The sequence below is a fragment of the Capra hircus genome, chromosome 6, assembly GCF_001704415.2.
Source record: "Capra hircus breed San Clemente chromosome 6, ASM170441v1, whole genome shotgun sequence".
Classification (NCBI taxonomy): domain Eukaryota; kingdom Metazoa; phylum Chordata; class Mammalia; order Artiodactyla; family Bovidae; genus Capra; species Capra hircus.
The window spans coordinates 64,832,833-64,849,168 of NC_030813.1; positions in this window are offsets into that span (position 1 = coordinate 64,832,833).

The window sequence follows — 16,336 nt, forward strand, 5'->3', positions numbered from 1 at the left end:
TTCTTTCAGCAATATTGACAAAAAGAAGAGTTCTCATTCTTGTTTTATGATGAAAACCTCAACCATGTGGGGACTTAGCAAAGATAGCACCTGAGGCAGACACTTTGCCCAATGATGCTGAAACGGGAATCTGAGTTCTTGTTCATGGAGCTGAAGAGTGAACTTCATGAACACATGAAAACTACAGGCAGAGTTTATTTTAAAGAGAGAAATACAAAACTCCCAGCATAGATATTGAGAGGTGGTAAAGTGCCCGAAAAGACAGGAATTATAGCAGTTTATATCTTTACTAGTGTTGATGTATTCATTTTTGTTTTGCTCGGATCCCTAACATATGTAATTTCTGACCAATCAGTGAGAAGGCCACTATGTCCAGTTTGTCATTTTTATGGCTTTCTTTGATCCCCTAGTCCTTGGGTTTTCTTAGACATTGAGTTGCCATCCCATGACCCTTTCTCATGACCCTAGGCCATTGTTTAAGTACCAGATGTATGGGCTAAGACAACAGTCCATCTGATGTTTTTCTTTCTGAAAAGTTGGACAGGAGTTACTGATTGCCTTGTCTTGGATCTGGATGTTTTATGACCCACCGGATCATGGAAGCATTCCTCTGAATGCCTGGAACCTGGAACAACAAGTGTAGCATTAAGTTAATGGCGTGAGACATTCAGATGGGAGAAGTATAGTTGGAATTTAAAAAAATGAACCAAGGTTCTGGCCCTACATTGACTGCTGGTGATTTCTACCTGAGAACTGGCTCTCCTCTAATCCTTTACCTGCTTTCTCTCCTTAGCACTTTGAGATAATTAACAAGAGAAGAATTCAGCTTGTGTTCCAAGGGAAAATAATAATTATTCTAAAATAATTCAACTATATATATATATACACACACACACACACACACACACATATTTCGGCAGATACTGAAGCAATCCATATAGGCGTGGATCATGAAGTTTTTGAACTTACTCTTTTCTGGAAAATCCCATGGGCAGAGGAACCTGGTAGGCTAAAGTCCAAAGGGTCGCAAAAAGTCGGACATGACTAAGTCACTTCACTTCACTTTTTCACAGAATATAAAGCTGAGTGGAGAATTTATTGAAATGGAAGCATTCTATCAACTGTTAGAAATTAAACTCCAGCCAAGCATATCTTGAACTTCTCTTGATACATTGTTAGATTGGATTATTGGCACAGGATACAAAATTTGCCCTGAGTTAATGAGATGAGAATGATGAAACTGCTTTGGCAGAGTCCTGAGGAGGGATTTATGAATTTTGATATGGTACCAAAGATCTCTCCACCAGAATATAAACCCTGTGAGATCTTCTAAGTGAGATTGTAAAGAAAGTGGAGTATGTCCTGGTGAGTGGGTTTACTGACATTGTTGAAAACCTTGGCTTGTGCTGTCCAGCAGACTTTGAGATCAAGAGTAGGAAAAATACTGTTAAACTGTGCTCCATATCTTTGTTGGAGAACACAGGATTTTGGAATGGCTGAGGGTTGGTAGAAATTAAGTATAAGAGGTGATATAGGTATTATTTTTCTAATGTTCATAAGTAGTGAATATAATATAATGAACATTGAAAGAATACCCATTTATAAATAGCAACTATATCTATGAAATGAGAAGGATGGGAGGTAGTTATGTTTGTAAATTTTTATTTATGTTTTAAAAGATTTGATGTAAGTTTTTGAATTGGCATTATATGTTTAATTTCAATGACACATGCCCCTAGTTTTAATCTATGCAATTTACTAAACTTTATGTGTATTTGGAATGACCTTATTAGATTAGTTTTGTAAAACATTTTCTACAGGCAGGCTAGGCTAATATATTCTTCATTAAGATTCAACCTAAATATCCTAGAAACTCTTTATGTATCAGAGAGGGGCTGTGTCTCTTAAGTATTCAGTTTCACTGAGGCTCTATTTTGACACATGCTTTCATAATCATAGAGACAAGGGAAATAGAATACAGTGTATCATGAGTTGGCATTATAAATTTCTAGTCAAAGTGGCCCTTTGTGACTCCTGCTTACATTTAATTGGCCAAAGACTGTCATGTGACTGTCTTTTAATTCAATAGTGTGAAATTGTATAATCCTATCAGCAAAAGAAAGAGTGACTATCAAAATGTTTTGTATAGTCAATTAATTAAATTTCTTTTTTTTACTTTTAATTATTAAGCCAAAGTAAAACAAATAAACAAACAAACAAAAAACAAGAAACCTGAAAGAAAATACTTTTGATTTGTAAATACCAGGCATTACTGAGCAAAATTCAGCAAAAGTTTGGAGGACTGATATAGGGTTAATAGAGTAATATGATATGAAATAAGTCAGATGCTGAGAATAGAAGTTTGCATGAGTACTAGATAAAGAACAAAGGCTCAGAAACTATAGGTCTGCTGTCTCTTATCCACGTTTTCAAATTTGAAAAAGCTCCAGAAACCATGTGGCCTGAATATTTATACATTCATTGCAGAAATATCAATGTACTGGCTTAAAGGATGATTTTTATTTTCCATCAAATTCTGAATTCCAAAACATATTTTTTCCCAGAAGTTTTGAATAAGGTAGAGCAAACCTGCAGTGTATTGGGTCAAAATCATGTTTAGGGTGGAGCTGGAGGGATAAATGAGAATATGGTAACAGTTGTCTCTTTTCTACCATGTTGGCTTAAGAATAGTTTGTCTTTTATTAGAGCCCCACATTTGGCATGACACAGGGTCACAGGCATCTGAGAGTACCTCCATATCTTCCTGTAGTTGATGGTATGGAATAGATGAAGGGTGGAATGTTTTCTAAAGGCAAAGATATGCTGTTATTGTTGTTTACTGCTAAGTCATGTCCGTCTCTTTATGTCCCCATGAATTGTAGCCTACCAGGTTCCTTTCTTTGTCCATCGGATTTCCAAAGTAAGACTACTGGAGTAGGTTGCCATTTCCTTCTCCAGGGTGTATTCCCAACCCAAGGATCAAACCTGCATCTCCTGCATTGACAGGTGGATTCTTTACCACTGAGCCACCAGGGAATCTCAAAGATATACTGAGAGCAGTATTAATGAGAAATATAACTGCAAAGGCTTGTATAGATTCAAGGTACTGTCTAATGAGAAGAGATCCCTCTGCCTTCCATGGCAAAGGTAATGAAAATGAAGAACATGAGGCTTTTCTTTATATAGCTAAGTCCTCTACATATGAACATTCAAGTTGCGAACTTTCAAAGATGCAAATGTATGTTCATACACCCAAGATTTCAGACATATGAACAAATGGGACTTATAAATGCACTCTCAGAGCAGAACTCCTTCATATGTAGGGGACTTAGTGTATTTTGAACACCGATTGAGAAAAAGGAGATTGGAAAGGACAAGACCATGAAAGGGAAAACACACACGCATACACATGCACACACATGAGTAGGCAAGTTGGGCTTTGAAATGACTGCTTTACCTAAAATAAAATAAATGAAACTAGCTAATGTAGTTATTTTATTTTAGTTTCTTTTTCCAGAATCAAAGAGACACTCTTCCTCTAACTCTGATCAAAAGTGGTAGGTTATATATGAAAAATATAATAGAATTTTATAAATTATGCATATCTGAATTACATACAATAATCAATCATAAAATTTCTATCAATTTTTCCATTAAATACTGGGTTTAATTATAATTCCTTTGATTATTTACATTTATCTGATAGATTTTATAAATAGCATGGACAATCAATAGGTTTGCTGCCCAGGTGGCTCAGTGGTAAATAACCTGCCTGCTAGTGCAGAAGATGCAGGTTCAGTCCCTGGGTCAGGGAGATCCCCTGGAGAAGGGAATGGTAGCCCACTCCAGTATTTTTGTCTGGGAAATCCTGTCATGGAGAGTCAGGCATAACTGAGTAAGTGAGCAGGCATGCACACACAATCAATAGATTTCAGAACAAATTTAGTGTTATTTTAAAAATCAATATAATACTAAAATCATTGGAGTTTCTGCATTTTATTGATACATCTATAAGCCTACAACATCTTGCCTCTCTTACTTCACCTGAAATACCTTCCAAAATTCAGTTTTAGACGATGAATTGATTTCATAAAAAAAAAAAAAAAACCTGAAAAAGACCCAGAAGTATTTGGCCTCTGCAGATTATCCATGAGCTGTTTTTTATTGGGGATAGTCTATGATAGACAGCATGTAATCCAGACTTCAGTAGGCTTCCTGGTGACCAAGGCTGACAGATCTGTGTTTATGTTCAGACTTGTGGGATGTTGGTTCTTTCCATGTAAGGAATTAATTTTTAAGTCTTGGCTCCCACTGCTGCTCATATTCCTATAATTTAGTTGCAGTGGCAGAATAGCTGTGGGAAGTTTCCAGCATGACAAAGCTCCACAGGCTATGAAGTCCGAATTTTTTTTTTTTTTTAATGGAACCAACCAAAGAGAAAGATTTCATCTGGAATGACTTGATATTTAAGGCCCACTGTTCAAGTTTCCCAAAAGAGACATCCTCTTAGCAGCAGGTGTTTGTTTCTAAACACTCTCACATGTTAGTTCAGTAACAAAATGTGTTTTTACCTGATCTGGAACTAGGCTCTGAGGCAGTATTCTTCATGTGTTTATTTAAGTAAAGCATACTGTTTATTATTGTTAATATAACGAATTATCACATACTTAATGGTTTAAAAAACAACTGCACATTTATAATGTCACAATTGTGCAGGTCTAAAGTCCAAAATTAGTCTCATTGGACTGAAGTTAAGGTGTCAGCATGACTGGTTCTGGCTGGAGGGTGATGATGTGTTTCCTTGTCTTTTTCAATTCTAGAGGTTGTTCTAGAAGCCTGTAGAGGCCAGTTTCTAGATGCACCTTGAGACCACCTTTTTGGCTTGCAAACCCTTCTTTGCATCACCCCAGCATTTCTTGCTCCAGCATTATATCTGCTACCAGCACTCTGATTTCCTGTTTCTCTTATATAAGGACTTTTATGATTATACCAAGCCTACACAGATAATACAGGGTAACCTCCCTATCTCAGGATCTTTAAATTAATCATATCACAGGTTCTGAGGTTTAGGACTTGGATATGTTTAAGAAGCTATCATTCAGCCTACCATACAAAAAAAGCAATGCTGAGTTGACATATCATCATACTTTTTTTTTAAGCTCTTAATTTAACCACATTTTTACGTTCTTCCCAGACAGAGTTGAGTTTAAATGCAAGTTTTCCCATTATTAGCCATGTGACTAATGGAAATATAATTGATGTATCTGAATTTCTGAGTCATCTAACAATCAGTTACGATTATAGAGTCATGTGTTGAACTGAACATTTTAAAAGACAATGTCCTTAGTATTTTGTATGTGTTCAATAATGTTCTCTGATATTGTTATATAAAATGTGGCAGAAGCATTGTGATCTCCCTAGAAAGTGAAATTTCACAGGTTCAGAAGATTGCTTTCTAAAAGATTTTAGTGAGGAATATTTTAGGTTTTATATGCCAGTAATCTTTGTATTTAACAGACAATTACAGAAGCCACCTGTGGAATTCCAGGTTTAAGAAAATGATTTCCCAGTTCAATAGCCCTTCATTCCGAGTTCCTAATTAATAAAAAATAATAAGTTTTCAGTTAGAAATTAATTTATAGGTTTCACATTTATATATGGGCATTCAAGAGCCCATGATATTTTTTTAGTGAAGAAATTAACAGTTGGACAGCAGAATAGGAAATATGATTCCTGGACAAATCCTCAAACTCCTTTTCTGATTGTATCTGATTATGAAAGGCTTAAGGGTTTTCTACTTACTGTTTTTAACATTGAAAAAGGAAGCATGCAAAGCCCACTTTCAAATCAATATTCCAGTCGTAACTTTTAAATAACTTGATATATGATTATAAAATTTTTGTGGTAGAACAAAGGCCTAAGAAAGACCAGAAACTGCTGGAAAAGAAATGTGATGGTCTTTCCTTAGCAGCTATCAAAACTTATTCTAAAGTTACTATAACTTAAACAGTGATAGTTGGTTGGAAACAAACAAAAAAATTAACCCATGGAATAAAATAAAGGACTTCTCAGGTGGCACAGTGGGAATTGGTGGTACATTGTCCTGCCTGACAGTGCAGGAGATACAAGAGACACGGGTTTGACCCCTGGGTTGAGAAGATCCTCTGGAGTAGGAAATGGCAACCCGCTCTAGTATTCTTGCCTGAAAAATTCCATGGCCAGAGGAGCCTGGCAGGCTACAGTCCATTGGTTTGCCAAGAGTCAGACATGACTGAGTAACTGAGCATGCATGTGAACACACGCGCGCACACACACACACACACACAAACACACACACACACACAAAATGGAGAGCCAGCAACAGAGTCATCTATATTTGAAAACTGTTTCAAAACAGAAGTGGCATTGCAGACCACTGGGAAAAGAAAGGAATAGTTCTGGATTAACTGATTTATCTGGGGGTACCTAAAATTGGATTATTACCATGGACACAGAAATATCAATTTAAAATTAAAAGATTTAACCGTGAAATGAAAAAAAATTAAAACTATTTAGACAAATTAGAAAATTACAGTTTTATGATCTACAGATATGATGTCTTAAACACGGCCCAAGAAGTAATAACCATCAAAGGAAGGAATGATATACATCATTTATCAATGAAGAATTTGAACTGATGAAAAGATATTATAAAATATTTGATATACAAGTAACAAATCAAGAAAATTATCCACATTTCATATAATTGAAATTATATTATCCTAAAAATATATAAAGAATTCCCAAATATGTATAAAATTATCAAACCAGTAGAAAAGATCAATGAAAGACATGAAGAGACTCTCCTCAGAAATAAAGTATAAATGATTAGTAACATAAAAGCTGTCCCACCTCATTAATAATCATAAACATGCAATTAAGACCACAATTAGTAACTACTATTCATATTTGGAACAAAAAATGAATATAGTACAAAGTATTGGTGAGAGTATGGAACCTAAAGAACTCAAGTAAATTTCTGGTGGAATATTAATTTGTACAATCATTTTGAAATAAAATTTAAAATGTCATAACAAAGTTGAATGTGTGAATATGCTATAACCCAACAGTTTCATTCCTGAGTTGATTACATGGTTACAACTCTTGAAAAATATGCACTACGGAAATGCACATAATTCCTCCCAGTAACAGTTAAAAAAAAAACATGAAACATACTAAGTGTCCTTTATGTATATAATAGACAAATAAATTATAGTAAACTCATAAAATGGAATACTGTGAATAAACTACTGCCATATAAGGCAATAGAGGCAAATCTAAAAAATACATAAACAAACAAAAATAAGGTTGGAGGAAGATGATAGTTTTACTTGGTTTTGATATTTGTAGAAACAAAACATCATATTGTTAGACATTCATAAAAATATGCTAAGCTGTTTTCAATGTACAAGAATAATAAAAATTAAGGTGGTTAGGATGGTGTTGTCAGGCATCAGAAGAGTATTATCAGAGAGCTGCAGGGAGTTTTCTTCAATGAACTGAGCAATTTGGGCAGAAATAGCAAATAAGTGTAAAAACTACCTACACCAAGCTATCTAAATTCAGTTTCTTGGTTATATTAGTCACAGTTTAACAGCTACACATATTTGTTGGTCATTATCTTCGACAGAGCTGGTTATAGAACATGGTCATCATTATAGATAATTATATTAGACCAGCACTGTTTGCTATAACCTTCTACTGGCAACTTTTACCAACTGTACATAAGAGAATAAATACTACAAAGAAATGTACAGTAAGAGTTCTTTTAAGTGAAATAAGAAATTTGGAGTAAATTTGCCATGACCTGTCACCAGAGGTCATTTCTCTTACTCCTTCAATACCGTTCAAATGAAATATTAAAATAATTCTGTTGTTATTAGAGAAGAAAAACATGTATTAAAAAAACTGGGGAATTTTATTTTTGAAACCTAAGCAAAATAATTTAAGAATCACCTCTAATGTATAATTCATATAAACATGTACTCTATTATTCTATTTATCTTTTTATTGTGACTGCATATATAGTTTTAAATGCTTCTTTTATCTTCTAGTTCAAGAAACTATATTAAGCCTTCTTATGTATTCACAGTTATTCATTCTAGATTCCTTTTTCTTCTTTGAATTTTTATTGAAACATAATACATTGCTGAAAGGTGTAAAAATCGCAAATATCAGTATAATTAAATTTCACAAATGGGGCATGCTATATGCCCACAACCCTGAGAAGGGGAATAAATAGCATATAAGAAATGTACTTTTTTGTGTGTATCTGACTAATTTTCTAAAAGTGTTTTTTGTTAAAATAAGTCATACTCTTGCATATAATATTAGTTCATTCATTCTAAATCTACCATATTATTAACATTGTACTGTGTGGCAACACCATCAATCATCTATTCTAGTTTTGAAGGCTATTTGGGTAGTGTTTAAGTTTTTACTGTTAAAAATTCATGACCATGAATTTGGAGATCGGATGTATGCATCTTGTTGAATACAGTCCTTGGAGTAGAATTGCAAGTTCATAGGATACATACAGGAGAAAGAAATGGCAGCCCACTCCAGTGTTCTTGCCTGAAGAATCCCAGGGACAGAGGAGCCTGGTGGGCTGCCATCTCTGGGGTCACACAAAGCCGGACACAACTGAAGTGACTTAGCAGCAGCAGCAGCAGGATATATATATGTTCAGTTTCAATAGACACTGACAGGTGTCCAAAGGAGTAGTGCTGGTTTAAATTCCCACCATTTAAACGACTGTAGTGAATGACAGTTTCAGTTGCTCTACATTTTGCTAACACTTGGTGCTGCCTTGTGTTTACTTTGCACTTTCCTTTATTTAATAAAGTTGAGCACTTTTTAATGTATTTACCATGTCCATTGAGTTGGTGATGCCAACCAACCATCTCATCCTCTATAGCCCCCTTCTCCTCCTACCCTCAATCTTTCCCAGCATTAGGATCTTTTCCAGTGACTTGGCTCTGTGCATCAGGTGGCTAAAGTTTTGGAGCTTCAGCTTCAGCATCAGTCCTTCCAATGAATATTCTGAGTTGATTTCCTTTAGGATTGACTGGTTTGATCTCCTTGCTGTTTGGGTAGAAAGAATTTATTAATTTGGGAACACTCAATTGAGATACATTTTAGCACCAGAGTCCCTTGGACTTCAAGGAGATCCAGCCAGTCCATCCTAAAGGAGATCAGTGCTGAGTGTTCATTGGAAGGACTGATGTTGAAGCTGAAACTCCGATTCTTTGGCCACCTGATGCGAGGAACTGACTCATTTGAAAAGACCCTGATGCTGGGAAAGATTGAAGGCAGGAGGACAAGGGGACGACAGAGGATGAGATGGTTGGATGGCATCACCGACTCAATGACATGAGTTTGGGTAAACTCCCAGAGTTAGTGATGGACAGGGAGGACTGGCATGCTGTGGCCCATGGGGTCACAAAGGACGTGACTGAGCGACTGAACTGAACTGAACTTATGGACCTTGAAAGATGTTCCAAACTAGCTACAAAGTAAGTGGTTCCTAGAACCTGAACAGAGAGATTACCCTATTGAGCAAAGCTGAAATGCTAGCACTGCTTTTGCAGACAGTAGAGGAAGAGGTCAAGTGTGCAAGGAAATAATGCCCCAAGACCCAATAGATGATATTCTATAATAAGACTCAGAGATTTCACTATTTACCAAGGTCAATACAGAATGCACCGGTGAGAGAAATAGCATTTACTAAAGAATTTGTTGTTGTTGTTGTTGTTTAGTCACTAAGTCTTGTCCAACTCTTTTGGGACCCCATGGACTGTAACCCAAAAGGCTCCTCTGTCCATGTTATTTTCCAGACAAACACACTGGAGTGGTTTGCCATTTCCTTCTAAAGAAGTAGCATTTACTAAAACATTCAGTGATGAATGACTGTTTTGAGATCAGAGCTGAAGGAAAAGGAAGCTGTTACTTGACTAGGCTTACTGCCTGTAAGAGTAACCAATAGAGGCAATAGGACCCTGGGAAACAGATAACAACAGATCACAGGTGGTGCACTCAACTGCCAGGAACCAAGTAGACACAGTATTCATGAGTCACAGGATCAGAACAGCATCCAAGGGCAACTGACCCACAGAGATTATTGATACACGGTATCACAAAAGACAACCAATAAGAGTACAATTAATACCTGCTTTTACTATTGGAGAAAATCAAGGATAAATGACTAGGAGACTAAGAGTACAGTCCCCATTTAAAAAGTTATATCCCTTGCCTAGTTTCCATATTTGAATAGTTTTCAGACTAGAAATACATATGCTGAAGAGGAAACTGAAATTTCCAACAGGCATACTGGACAAGCTTTTACGTGACTGTATGCAACGATCAAATTTTATAGATCTTTATATCTGGATAGGGTTCATTTTACTGTGTACATGTTATATCACAATGAAACTTAAAAACAGAAAAATTAATTCAAATATACCCTATCCCACTACCATTCTTTTTTAAATCCTTCACTGGCTACACATTACTTTTAATCTAAACAGCATTCTCTGGACTCTGTTTTATTCTTTTAGCTAATCTTGTACCATTCTTCCCCTTGTGCTCTGGGTTAATGTCACCCTGGCTCTTCAAATAGCATGACCTTCACAGTAGGGTTTATGAATCTGCTAATTAAGCCACACACATCTATAATATATCAACATAAGCACCACATATTTTAAAAAAGCTTTTTCTAAATTGCAAAATCTAGGTAAGTTTCTTTGTTATTATGTTTCTGTGAATCTTACATCTTTCATACAGAGCACTTATGTTGGTATATATTAATACTTAACTATTCATAAGTGCAATTACAATATATGATTGATACTTTTCTCCCCACAGTAGTCCATAAAATTATTCAGAGCAGGGGTCCATTTGCTTTTCCACATCATTGTATCTCAAAGACTTAACACAATGTCTGGCACACACCATGTGCTGGGTAAATCTGTTTCAAATTATAAGATAAATAAATATTTTCATCATATAATTTTCTCTCTTCACTACTAAAAGATATTGCGGATTATTTGTTTCTTTATGTGTATTCCCACGTATATTTTAATGGTAAGTATAGAATTTACTGGGTACCCCTATATTTTGTCAGAGAAGACAATGGCAACCCACTCCAGTACTCTTGCCTGGAAATTCCCAAGGACAGAGGAGCCTGGTAGGCTGCAGTCCATGGGGTCGCACAGAGTCGGCCACGACTGAGCGACTTGGCAGCAGCAGCAGCCTATATCTTGTCATGTTAAACAGTCAGTAGAAAAGATTTTAAACTCAATTCCTTTACAATAATCACAAGTGTGCTGTTATATTTATTCTGCAGGAATCAGAGAGTCAAATGAAATGTTAATTAACATTCAGAGTCTTAAAGCACTACCAAATATAAAGTCTAAGTAATTACCATTTGAAATATTCATTAAACTTTAGGTGAAGAATAATCGACACTTTATAATCTTTCTGAAATTAGAAATGACCAACCTAGGTAGTTTGGGAAAGAATTAGGTGGTTTAGATAAACATAAAGCACTAGCAAGTATTTTCTGCAAATATTCACCATTGTTTATGTTTTCAGATTCTGCTTGGCTTAGTAGATTTCTCATCTTATGTGTTTCTCAGAGCATAACATCTAGATGGTTCAAACAACCATCTGCCTCATTCTATGAAATTTTTATGTCCATTTTTATCTCTCCCCATGCACATCTGGTTGGGTTTCTATTGAAACAAATAAAATATTCAGATTTTCTTTTCATATGAGCTTTAAATAATACTTACCAAGTAAGCAAGGCACTTGATAAAAGGCAAAATTCAAATAAACATCACAGTGAATTAGTGATCAGTTACCTATATTTGAGTGTAATAATCCAGATTTAACTTACTATGTTATTCATGAGTATTTAACTGCAAAAAATTCAGACTAGAGATGTGAGTGATATAAAATTTATGTTCAAAGTTATGAGACAAAGCAGACTTTGTTTTAGTGTTTAAAATTTTGCTTAATCCACTTCTTTTATGGTGGTTAGCATATAGATGAAGTTGTATATATAATATATATTTGGAAGCCTCATGGTGAAAAAGAGACAATATATAAGTGATAATTTCTGTCATTATCCCTTGGGTACATTCTCACTGTCTGAATTCCTGTGCTCACAGCTTGATAGATAAATACATTCTAAATTTAGACTGAGAAGGAACAAATCTTTAACTTAGAAGTTGAATACAAAAGCTTCATTGAACAGATGACTATTTCCCTAAAGAAATAAGCAGTCATGTCTGACACATGGCAAGACCACTGATTCAATGTTTATTTAGAAATGAAATTAAATTATATGGTAATGAATTTCCCAAGCACACGTGGATCTCTGTATTAGTACTAACATATCAAGTCTTTTATTTTTTCTTGAACATTATTTAATACATTTTAAATGATTGCCTTGATAGATCCAATTGTTTATGATACAGTGGTGAGTTCAAATTATTTTTGTTATTCAATTCACGTCATGTTCAACTCTTTGCAACCCCATGGGCTGCAGTATGTGAGGCTTCCCTGTCCTTCACTATCTCCTGGAGTTTGTTCAAATTCATTGAGTCAGTGATGCTATCTAACCATCTCATCTATCAAGATAATTGCATTTTTATGGCATGATGTCAGAATAATTAAATTCCCATAGCCACATTACCACCAAGCTATTTTATGCAATATTCAAAAATGTTTAAGAATGCCAAAGGACTGATACTGGCAAAACTCCTCCTATACCGTTTATCTTACAGAGCTAGATTTTTATTTCATTAATAAAGGAAACTGTTTTCTGCCTCACTTCTGTATTTCAGATGCTTCACATAGAGCTAGCATAATCAAGTTTCAATAATTACTTGTTAAAGTCATCAGTAAAAAATGAGTAACATGTGACATAACTAAAAGTATGATTTAATGAGATTGAAAACCCAAAAGAGCTGCATTGAAAGGGAATATGTGGTGAAAAAGGATTATGAAATATTTTTAAAAATATCTACCTAAAACCCTTCTGGCAGAACAAGGGGTTTAAAGTAAGAGATGTCAAGGAAAAAAAAAAAAAAATCTCTCGGGAATTGTCCTCAATCAAGTGGAAGATGCTGGGTTGTTTACTGAATCTAGAATAGAGGTTCTAACTGTATGTATGCTGCTGTTCTGTTTACTTGGTCACTCATGTTTGACTCCTTGAAGCCCCATAGACTGTGGCCCTCCTGGCTCCTCCATCCATGGGATTTCCCAGGTAAGAAAATTGGAGTGGATTGCCATTTCTTTCTGCAGGGAATCTTCCAAGCCTGGGATCAAACCTACATCTCCTACTTGATAATTAAAGGGAAAAAACAGAAATGGGAAAAGTTGGAGGTATTTACTTTACAGTGCCTGGGATTAATGTGTCACTCATTATGCGATGGGAATAAACAACGCCCTCCCCACCCCCCAGTTAGTTGGCAAAACTATGATCAGACTGTGCAAAATGAGACTTAAAAAAAGTCACATTTGATTTTGTTATTATTAATTAATCAACAGTGACATTATTTTCCAAGGTAAGAGCACAAATATTTTCTAAGGAAAATAGTCTGCAAGGAAAAAGAGTGAGTTGTGAACAATACAACTAGTCATATACATTCATAGCTCACAGGTAGATTTTAGCATGTAGAGAAATATTTAGAAATTTAATCATGTTCATCCTGTGCTTATGCCTGACATGAAGGAGTTTGGCTGAGTATGTATGGTTTTAGGGTCACTCACAAGGGTGTAACAGAGCTATTGTCTGGGGTTAAAATGTCTGAAGACTTGATGGAGACTGAAGAATCCATTCTAGTCTCACTCACCAGGATGTTTGCAAGTGGTTTCAGTTACTCATCACATGAACTTTCCTATAAGGCCATTAGCAACATGACACTTAAATCCCCCAGAGCTAGGGATCTAAGAGAGGAAGAGAATGCATACAACAGAAATGGATGCCACTGTTCCATTTATAAAATTATCTTGAAAATCACATATCATAATTTATACAAAATCCTATTGTTCTCTAATAATGAGTGATGTTGAGCATCTTTTCATGTGTTTGTTAGCCATCTGTATGTCTTCTTTGGAGAAATGTCTATTTAGTTCTTTGGCCCATTTTTTGACTGGGTCATTTATTTTTCTGGAATTGAGTTGCATAAGTTGCTTTTATATTTTTGAGATTAGTTTTTGTCAGTTGTTTCATTTGCTATTATTTTCTTCCATTCAGAAGGCTGTCTTTTCACCTTGCTTATAGTTTCATTTGTTGTGCAGAAGCTTTTAATTTTAATTAGATCTCATTTGTTTATTTTTGCTTTTATTTCCAGAATTCTGGGAGGTGGATCACAGAGGATCTGCTGTGATTTATGTTGGAGAGTGTTTTGCCTATGTTCTCCTCTAGGAGTTTTATAGTTTCTGGTCTTACGTTTAGACCTTTAATCCATTTTGAGTTTATTTTTGTGTGTGGTGTTAGAAAGTGATCTAGTTTCATTCCTTTACAAGTGGTTGACCAGTTTTCCCAGCACCACTTGTTAAAGAGATTGTCTTTACTTCATTGTATATTCTTGCCTCCTTTGTCAAAGATAAGGTGTCCATATGTGTGTGGATTTATCTCTGGGCTTTCTATTTTGTTCCATTGATCTATATGTCTGTCTTTGTGCCAGTACCATACTGTCTTGATGACTGTGGCTTTGTAGTAGAGCCTGAAGTCAGGCAAGCTGATTCCTCCAGTTCCATTCTTCTTTCTCAAGATTGCTTTGGCTATTCGAGGTTTTTTGTATTTCCATACAAATCTTGAAATTATTTGTTCTAGTTCTGTGAAAAATATCACTGGTAGTTTGATAGGGATTGCATTGAATTTGTAAATTGCTTTGGGTAGTATCCTCATTTTCACTATATTGATTACTCCAATCCATGAACATGGTATATTTCCCCATCTATTAGTGTCCTCTTTGATTTCTTTCATCAGTGCTTTATAGTTTTCTAAAACCACAATGAGGTACCACACCAGTCAGAATGTCTGCAATCCAAAAATCTGCAAGCAATAAATGCTGGAGAGGGTGTGGAGAAAAGGGAACCCTCTTACACTGTTGGTGGGAATGCAAACTAGTACAACCACTATGGAAAACAGTGTGGAGATTCCTTAAAAAATTGCAAATAGAACTGCCTTATGACCCAGCAATCCCACTGCTGGGCATACACACCGAGGAAACCAGAATTGAAAGAGACTCATGTACCCCAATGTTCATCGCAGCACTGTTTATAATAGCCAGGACATGGAAACAACCTAGATGTCCATCAGCAGATGAATGGATAAGAAAGCTGTGGTACATATACACAATGCAGTATTACTCAGCTGTTAAAAAGAATACATTTGAATTAGTTCCGATGAGATGGATGAAACTGGAGCCGATTATACAGAGTGAAGTAAGCCAGAAAGAAAAACATCAATACAGTATACTAACACATATATATGGAATTTAGAAAGATGGCAATGATGACCCTGTATGCAAGACAGCAAAAAAGACACAGATGTGTATAGCAGACTTTTGGACTCAGAGGGAGAGGGAGAGGGTAGGATGATTTGGGAGAATGGCATTGAAACATGTATACTATCATGTAAGAATCAAGTCACCAGTCTATGTCCAATGCAGGATACAGCATGCTTGGGGCTGGTGCATGGGGATGATCCAGAGGGATGTTGTGGGGAGGGAGGTGGGAGGGGGGTTCATGTTTGGGATTGCATGTACACTCGTGGTGGATTCATGTCAATGTATGGCAAAACCAATACAGTATTGTAAAGTAAAATAAAGTAAAAATAAAAATTAAAACAAAAATCCTATTGTTCACACAGACCCACCCTGAGACAATGTAGGAAACAATCACACAAAGTGTGAAGGATAAGATGTGGGGATAACTGGGAGTATCTTAGAGCTGACCACCTCACTGCTTAAGCATTTGTGCCTCTGTCCCCACTTATATTAACAGTCAGATGTAACTTAAAATGGTAAGTGTGTCTTAGTAGTAGTAGCGTTAATCACTCAGTTGTGTCCACTCTTTGTGACCCCACAGACTGTAGCTACCAGACTCCTCTGTCCATGGGATTCTCCAGGAAAGAATACAGGAATGGATTGCCATTCTCTTCTTCAGAGGACCTTCCTGACCCAGGGATCAAACCCAGGTCTCCTTCATTGCAGGCAAATTCTTTACCATTGGAGCTACAGGGAAGCTTCAAGTGTGTCTTACCTTATGATTTTGTAGGACT